Raw genomic sequence first — 9,262 nt, forward strand, 5'->3', positions numbered from 1 at the left:
CTTAAACGTCTTACGTAAGATGGTGCGGCTGTCTAGCACAACGAAAACCTCAATGAGCGTCATTGGAACAGCCATTATGACCGTTCCGTCACTGTGGGTCTCAGAACTGCGGCCCTTAGAGCTGTGAGGCAGTGCGTTTCTGTTGTTCTAAGCTACAGAGAATGATGATCAAATCAGTCCATCCTAAAGGAAATCAGCCCTGAATATTTATTGGAAGGACTGATGCTGATGCTGAAGCTCCAATACTTTGGCCACCTGATGTGAAGAACTGACTCACTGGAAAAGACCCCAGTGCTGGGAAAGATTGAAGGTTTCCCGAAGAGAAGGGGGCGACAGAGGATGAGATGATTGGATAGCATCACTGACTCAACGGACCTGAGTTTGAGCAAACTCTGGGAGATAGTACAGGACAGGGGAGCCTGGTGTGCTGCAATCCACAGGGTCACAGAGAACGGGACATGACTGAGCTACGGAGCAACAGCAGCAAGCTGCGGCCCTTGTTACAGCAGTCTCAGGACGCTGTGAAGAACAGTCAGGGAGCAGCTTTGAAACCCAAGGCCCAGCCCAGAAATGCGGCTTTCCTAGCTTCAGGGTGAGGTCGGGACCCTAGGTTTTCACAATTCTGCAGCGGAGTTCCGCTTTGGGGGGAAGCACTCTGGCAGGCCGTGTGCTCATGAGAGGACCCTCTATGATGGAAGGCTCCTGGGGAGGGAGGCAGTGCCCCTGGGGCGAGCTGCGGCCTCACCCTGGTCTCAGTCTACCTGACCCCCGGCCTGGACCCCAGCCCTTGGCCTGAGCACCTTTGACCACCTTGAGGCCTCCCTGAACACCGGGTTTTCCCATGCCTCCCTCTGTCTCCATCCCTACAGTGCCTACTTGAGCCACATCTCAGCGAGGTGGAGGGTGCCTCTGTGCCTAAGACTGAAAATTAATTAAATTCAAGGCTTCGGGTTATATAAAACAAATTAGGTCTCCACATCACCAGTGTAAGCCCCCAAAACTTGGCACTAAGTTTACTTAGGATGTGAGTAAAATAACACATACCTTAAAAAAAAAAAAAGAAAGAAAGAAGAAAACCAAGTGTGTGTAAAAGATTACGTGAATGGATTCAACTTTAGGAACTAGGTCAAAAATGAGGTTTTTGCCCTGTGCGTGGGAGAACGCAGCGGCAGGTGAATTATTCATGCAACGTGAGCCGAGCTACTTTAAGCCAGACAATTGAATGCTGGTTTGGAAGGTCATTAACACCCAGGAAAAATGCAAATGGTTTCTCCATCTTTTTAATTGTCATAGCGAGAGAAGCTCTACCCCATGGAAATGAGATGGGAGCAGGTCTCCTCCCTGGTGGGGGAGACGGCAAACCCCACCCCCGCTCCAGATCTTCTAGGAGGCAGACCCATTCCCCTGGGCACCCCCTATCCACAGAGACCCCTGGATGGGTGAGGAAGCAAATTGAGGTGCTATTTAAAGCCACATTCTCATACGTGAATAATCAAGAGCCTTTTTCTTGGAGAGAGTGGAATTGGGGGCAATGCGCAATTAGCCTAGAAACTATCCCTTCCGCCCAGCCACCTGTGTACGGGGAGCTGTCTCAGGCGGAACCTCGGTGGCAGAGGGACTCTCCCCAAACCTTGTCTCGGGAGCACACAGGGGCGTGGGGATTCGCCCAGTGTGCTCCGTCACTGACTGGCGGTCAGAGCAGCAGCCCTTCTAGCGCCCAGCCAGGCCCTAGTCCCCGGGAAGCACAGAGTCCAAGAGCTTACATGCGGAGTCTGTACGACTAGCAAGTGCCGATTGAGAAAAATGACTTCTCCTTTGCTCTCCGATCTTCAGGAGGTTCTGAATACGCACCACGGTCAGTTTTTGTTTTCTAAATCCTTTGGATGAGTGGACCGTGGGCATTGAGGATGCCCCCTGGCTGATCAACATTGCAGAGGGCACCCAGGAGCTTGGGCTCTTCCACTGGGTACCTGCAGGCTCTGTGGCAGCTGGCAATGCGGACGGACCCTGCTCTCCTGAAACCCATGGTCCAGTCGGGCAGGCAAACACACACGGGGTGTGAGGCCAGGGAAACAGGTGCCCACTGATGCCCCTGAGGTGAACGCAGAGGGGAGGGGAGGTCTGGGCATCGCTGCTCCCTGTTTGACAGGTCCATGCCTCACTTGTTCTGGATCAAGAGAGTCAAATCTTAGTGAGTGTGGGAGGAGCCACAGCTGGTTGAAAATGCAGCTTCCAGAGTCACAGCCTGAACCGCAGAGAGCTGCTTCTGACTCAGGAGGACGCGAGGAGACCAAGGCTCTCCTCAGTGGAGAACCTCCCAGGCAATCTTGCATTGCAGGAACCACCCCCCAAGTCCAGAGAGAATCCAGTCTAATATCCAGGGACACTGAGATGCTAACCTGTCACTCTGACGCGTGGTAAGATGTGTGGTTCTCAGAACACCCCTGCTGGACCCCTCAGACTGGCTGTATTAGACAGCACGGCCCCCTAAGACGTCCACCCCGAATCCCTGGGAGCTGAGAACGTGTTACAGTCACAGAATGAATGTTTGTCCCGCCGACCTCCAGATTCACCTGGAATCTAACCGCCAATGTGCTGGTGTCAGGAGGTGGGGCCCTCATGCCAGGATCAGCGCCCTCATAAGAGACCCCAGAAACTCCCTGCTGCTTTCCCCAGACACGGCCAGAAAGACATGGCCAGAAGCAGCCGTCTGTGAGCCCAAAAGCAGGTTCCCACCAGACCCGAAATCTGCCAGGCCCTGGATCTCACGCTCCCAGCCTCCAGACTGAAGGACAAACGGTGCTTTAGCCGCTCTGTGTTCGGTGTTTGATTACAGCAGCCAGGATGGACTTAGGCCAGTTCACTGACCCGGCCTCCTAGGCAGTCAGCCCCTCTGCCCGCTTAGGGCCGAGGGGCAGGCATCGGGCCGATGGGGACAGGGCTGAGGGACCCTTCCAAGGTCCCAGGTTCACACGCCCTGGGCTGTCCCCTCTTCCTAGGACCCTCGAGTCTATGAGTCGGTCCTTTGTGTGGAGCTGTTAACTCTTCCCCTGTGAAATCGCGAGGCCGGTGTGGCAGGGGGAGTGGGTAGGCATTGGCCAAGCGGAGACGGTCTTAGCCCAGGATGAGAGGGGCAGGGAGGTGCCCACGGGACCCGGAGCCCCGAGGGTGGGGCCGGGGCACCGGAGGGGCAGGCTGTGCACCCCCAGCATGAACGCCGACACACCGTTTCGTCTCGGGCGGGTGGGGCCGGCACCCCAGTGGGTAGGCTGGGTCGCCCCGTCTGGGACCCCGTGGGCCACACATGGCATGCTTCTGCCTTCTTCATCACACACCCATGGGGTCCCTGGGAGGACTTGCCACCTGGTTCTCGTTCCCGTTCATCCTCCGCCCACCACGGGGCCACAGTCTGTGTCACGCACCGGAGGGCCCATGGCTGACGATGTGCCACACCGCAAGGGAGAGACCGCCCAGCCCACCCTTCCGGAGCTTCACCCCTGTCAGAGGAGCCAGACCCCGGTGGGCCTCCATCATCAGGGACCTTAGTTGAAGTGAAGGTTTCCAGCCTTTCCTGGTGGCTCAGAGGTAAAGAGACCAAAAGTTGCTGTTCCAGGAAGATCCCACACACCGTGGAGCAGCTGAGTCCATGCTCCAGAACTACTGAGCTGGTGCTCTAGAGCCTGGGAGCCCCAACTATGAAGCCTGCATGCCTTCAAGCCTGCTGCTGCTGCTGCTAAGTCGCTTCAGTTGTGTCCGACTCTGTGCAACCCCAGAGACAGCAGCCCACCAGGCTCCCCCGTCCCTGGGATTCTCCAGGCAAGAACACTGGAGTGGGTTGCCATTTCCTTCTCCAATGCAGGAAAGTGAAAAGTGAAAGTGAAGTTGCTCAGTCGAGTCCGACTCCTAGCGACCCCATGGACTGCAGCCTACCAGGCTCCTCCGTCCATGGGATTTGCCAGGCAAGAGGACTGGAGTGGGGTGCCATTGCCTTCTCTGGCCCTAGAGCCTGGGTGCCCCCTAGTGAGAGAAGCCGTGGCAAGAAGCCTGCACGCTGCAGCTAGAGAGTCATCTCTGCTAGCCTCAACTAGAGAAAGAGCCCTCGCAGCAGTGGAAACCCAGCATGACCAAAGTAAATAAATAACTTTTTTGTTTTTTTAAAGAAGGTTTCCAGGTCTCTTGCCCAGAGAGTCAGGCCCAGGCTGGGGTCCGGGAGCCTGCGTTTCAATTTCCTTCCTGCAGATCTGATCACACCACCCTGAGCCTGAATTCTGGGTTTCTGGGGTCACTTCGTGAGGCTCTGGGACCTGGTCTGGAAACACCAGCCCCCTCAGGGAGGGGGCAGGGTGGGGCATGTTGTAGAGGTGATCACCACCTACCATCAGGTGACGTTAAGTGAAGGAGATGACCCTCCATAACGCAGCTGGGCCTCACCTGGCCAGCTCAAGGCCTCAAGAGCAAAGGTGGAGGTCTCCTGGAGGAGAGGAACCTTGCTGGAGACCACGGCCTCTGCTCCCGCCCGAGCGTCCAGCCTGCGGTGGCCCCCAGGGTTCTGGACACGGCAGCCTCAGTCTGCAAACCAGCGTCGTAGTGCGCTCTCTTTGGAGAGCACTGATGGGCGCAGAAGCCCAGGTGCTGGGCATTTCGACAGACCGCTCCACAGGAAGCTTCTAGAACAGTCCCAAGGACCCAGCAATCGCTCCACAGTCGTGGCCTGTCCCCGCAGCCATGTGCCAGGGGCAAGCTGTCACGGTCCCTCTCCTTGGGGACGTCTCCCTGAGACGGTCCACACTCCTGCCACCACACCGGGCTCTGTGGGCCCAACGCAGACACCAAGGGGGTGTCTCTAAAGGTAAGTGACCATAAGCGTGGCTGAGGAGTCAGAGGTCCCGGGGGGCTGGAGCACAGGGCGAAGAGACCCAGAGGAGAGGATGGGGATAGCCCCAGCCCCCTAACTGGATCCCACCCCTCACCGTCCCCATCGTCACCTTGACCTCCCCGTCCACCGCCGAGGACCTAGAGGAACTTGGATTCTCACGGGTGAGGCTGCAAGAAGACAAGCCTGCAGGCTGGAAAGCGTCTGGAATGTTCAGACCGCCCTGAGCAGCTGCAGGGCAGCACATGCAGGACACATGCAGCCTGAGCTGGCAGGAGAGGCCCAGGGCCAGGCAAAGAGGGGGCTTCAGTGCCCCCGCCTGGATGCCCGTGATCTGAGCTCTGCGTGGGGGCCGCGCCTCCATCCGAGAGCCCCTCCTCCATCCCCCGGGGACCCCAGGCTGGACCTCAGGCAGCCTCTGTGCGCCAGCTGCCCCGTGATGAGTGGAGAGAGTGACAGAGGTCGCCAACTCCAAAACCAGAACCAAAAGTCAATTGTGCAACTTATTTGGTGGCAAAACGCGATCCAAACGGACGTGCGGTTTCTCACGGCTGCTCTCCCACGGCCGTGACTCGCGCGATGCTCTCACTGCGGAGACAGTTGTGTGTCTGAGTATGGGGGTCATCAGCACCCACGGGGCTAGGTCACACAGGCTGCGCACGCCCTGTCAGCTTCCAAAGGCAAAGGAGCTCTGGATCAGGACTGTATATCCACCTCTGGAAGCCCCAGTCGAAAGCACTCGTTCACAAAACCCCCCTGGGCACGCAGCAGTTCTCAGAGTGTGGTCTGCAGATCCCCAAGACCCGGGCAGAGGGTCCACACAGAGCCACGTTACAGTTGTGCTGAGCTATCGGTTATCTGCGCCACCCCCCAGACACTGGCCCAAGGCGCAAAAGCACGGGCGCGCACGAGGCTGAGTCCCCTTGCCTCCGATACCGGCCCCGGCCCCAGCAGCCACACATGCACACAGAGCTGTGCTTAAAAGAGGCCGGTTTCACTGAACGATGTCCCTGAGGAAGTACAGACGGTATGAGCTTTGTTAAAGCTCGGCCCCTGAGTACCTATCCTTTGAATGTTCCAGGGGAAGGAACCGGGGGCTCATGTTCACAGCGCGGCACCCTTAAGGGTGGGAGCTAAGGGGAGCCCCTGTGCTGAGCTATCACCAACCAGCCCTCTGGGATTCCGTCCTACACAAAATGCACCTGGCAGACACACCATAGCTGTTCAGACGTTTTCTCGAAAGTAAATGAAGTGAGCCTATCACAACTACAAGGCAAAAAGTAGTTGTGGCTGGGGATAAAATTTGAGTTTTCAAGTGAAAAGGAAAACATGTGTCCAATACTGTAAGCCAGACAACTTCCCGGTATTTAAAGACCTTTCTGATGAACTCGGAGGTGATATTAACAAATGTGATTTTGTGATATTGTTTAAGAAAATCTGTCAACCCTTGGAAAAACGGCATAACCCCAAGAAGCACTATTTTCCAAATGGCCAATGAATGATGTGGGTAAAAGATCCGTTCAACGCGTAAGATAGCTCCATGGATTTTAACGTAAGAGTATGAAGCAATGGTTGATATGGTTTCAGATTCTATATTGCAACTAACCTTCCAGAAACGTCTACCTGTTGAATTTTGTCTAATATTTAGGAAGAAAATCCACCATCATATGACAAGGGTAATAAAGCATTTCTCCATTCCCAGCTACATGTCTCTGTGAGGCATTTTCTTCATACACTTAAACCAAAATAATGGACTGCACGGCAGAAATGAGAGTCCAGCCACCTTTAACCTTTAAGCCAGAGGGTAAAGAAGTATGTAAAAATGTGAACCACGACTCTTCTGATTAATTTTGCTTTGTTTGAGGAAATATCACTCATTTGTGTCTGACTCTTTGCGACTCCATGGACTGTAGGCCACCAGGCTCCTCTGTCCATGGGAGTCTCCAGGCAAGAATACTGGAGTGAGTTGCCATGCCCTCCTCCAGGGGATCTTCCCCACCCAGGGATCAAACCCTGTCTCCTGCATTGCAGGCAGATTCTTTACCGTCTGAGCTACAGGGGAGTCATTGAGGAAATATAGTAAGCAGTCATTAAAATATATGATTTAAGTATACATAAAGTGGGTTCTATTGTCATTATACGTGAATCAGTCACCAACAGGCATATCCCAAATACATACAGCTCCTAAGGTCTCACGACCAGAAGGAGCCATGCGTGCTGTGGAAAATACACCAGGGGCAGGAGCTACTGCAGAGACGTGGTTTCATGCTAAAGACATCTGTATCCAAGGGTCTGGGAAAGAATTCCACAGAAGGGAGAGCAAGGACGGGGGCCGGGCAGGGGCCCCCCCGAGGCAGGAAGGGCTTGGCTGCAGGCAGAGTCAAGGTGCTGAGCTTGCGGAGCGAGGCCAGCCTTATCATCTCAGGCGACAGGGTGGCCAGGGCAGGTCACACAGGGCCCCGAGGTGTGTTTCAGGATCGAGTCTAATTCTCAGCATTCTTGGCAACCACTGCTGTGGATGAAGTGTGAAGAGAGAAGAGACTGAGGGGCCAAGGGAAGCTGGAACACCAACCAGCCCTCCAGGAGGGGCAGAAACGGCCACCAAGGGAGAGAGAGAGGTGGAGGCGGGTAACCGTGTGGTGGGCGCGGGAGGCAGAGCTCGCAGCCCAGCTGAAGACCTAGGTGTGGCCTGTGAGGGGCCAGGAGCCGGGACCGGACCGTCCTCCACGGTCCTGGCCAGAGCGATGGTGGGAAGGCGGAAACTGGGAAGGAGCAGACTGAGGACCAGGGGGGACGGCTGAGTCAGAAATGCCCTCAGACCTGGGGTGGAGGCGGCCAGGGGGCAGTCAGGGGCCGGGGTCTCTTGCTCAGAACTGGAGAGGAATGATGCTACCAGAGAAATTGGGGGCAGAGAAATTGGAAGCTCCCAAACGTCAAGGTCCTGTGGTGGCTAGGGGCAGTTCACCCCTGGGTGAATTTATTCTGGGGAATCTGGGGAGGCGGGTGGAAGCAAAGCGGGGCCTTCTGGAGGTCCTCCCGGGCAGGTAACCGAGAGGGGCCAGGCGGGGGCAGGTCTGGTAGAGGAGCGTGCATTCCCGGGGTGGAAGCCAAGAGGGCTGACATGGTGCAGGGAGAAAATGCCCTCTGCCTCTACGCAGAGAGACTCCGCAGAGGGCCTTGTCACGGCGGGGCGGGGGGGGGGGGGGCGCAGTCGTGAGAGTGAGCCCTCCCCCTCTTGCCTCCTGGTTCTCTTCCTGCTCGGCTGTGCACACCGACATCCCGGCTCCTCTGCGCGTTTCCTTTTCGGACCTTCCGCTCTTCACTGCGACCACGCCCTCCTCCCGGATCCCGTTTTCTTAGATGTCTGGATCCCCTGCTTCCGCCATCCCTCTTTGGGCGCCGAGGGTGCGCGGGACCACCAGGCTTAATCCCTCCTAACCTCTGACCTCTCCCTCCCTTTAAGCAAACTTCCCTGCCACCCCCACCCCGTGACCCAGCCTCCCCTCCCCCTTCTCCACTGTTATCCAGAAAAAAAAGAGCAGAGCGCGCACATTTGAGACCCTGGAGGCCGGCAGCGCACGCGGAGATGGCGCGTCTTTAAGGCGCGCGCACCTGGAGCAGCGCGGGCGGCCAGCTGGGAAAGGGCGCGGGGTGGGGGCGGGCGGCTTTACCCTCCGCTCCCTCTCCGGGGGGCTCTCCCAGTGCCTCCACCCGCGAGCGGAGAGGCCCGGTTCCTCCGCAGGGCACCTTCGCCCGCGCGGCTCCTCCTCAGCCCCCCAACAGCGGAAACCGGAGGGAGGCATCCAAAGACTTTGGGTGGGAGAAGGCAGTGAGGAAACCTTTCGAACCACACAGCTGCTTAGGGAAGCGGGTGTGGCCAGACCTGCGAGGCCGTTCGGGGACAAGACGACGCCCAGGGGTGCCGGGGAACGCGAAGGGCGCGCTCGGGGAGGGCTGGAGACGGCCGGAAGCTCGGGTCACCCGGGTCAGGGCTGTCTGTGGGCGTCTCGGGGGTGGGCGGGCTGGGGGAAACGCAGTTTCAGACCCTGCCACCCTGGAGCGCCACCCTTTCACCGAGTCCGGACTAGCGGCTTTGAAGTCGCTGTCTGGCTCGCCCCTCCCGCGTCCCCGCCGAGCGCAGCGCGGGACCGCCGAGTCCCGGCCGTGCCGGCTTTGTCGCTAAGCGCTATTGCAGCGGCTCACTGGACCACGTCGGTGGGGCGACCACAGCCCTCTGATCTGTGAGCTGCGAAGCGCTCTGCGGTTCATTCACAAATCCGCGCCGGGCTGGCCCTCGGGGTGCCCCAACCCAGGGCCTGGAGCTCCGGGAGCACTGGGCGCCGCGGAGGGGGCCGCGCCTCAGCCGCGCGCCCTTCGCCTCCTCGCGGG

This window comes from Ovis canadensis, chromosome 4 (assembly GCF_042477335.2).
Source record: "Ovis canadensis isolate MfBH-ARS-UI-01 breed Bighorn chromosome 4, ARS-UI_OviCan_v2, whole genome shotgun sequence".
NCBI lineage: Eukaryota > Metazoa > Chordata > Mammalia > Artiodactyla > Bovidae > Ovis > Ovis canadensis.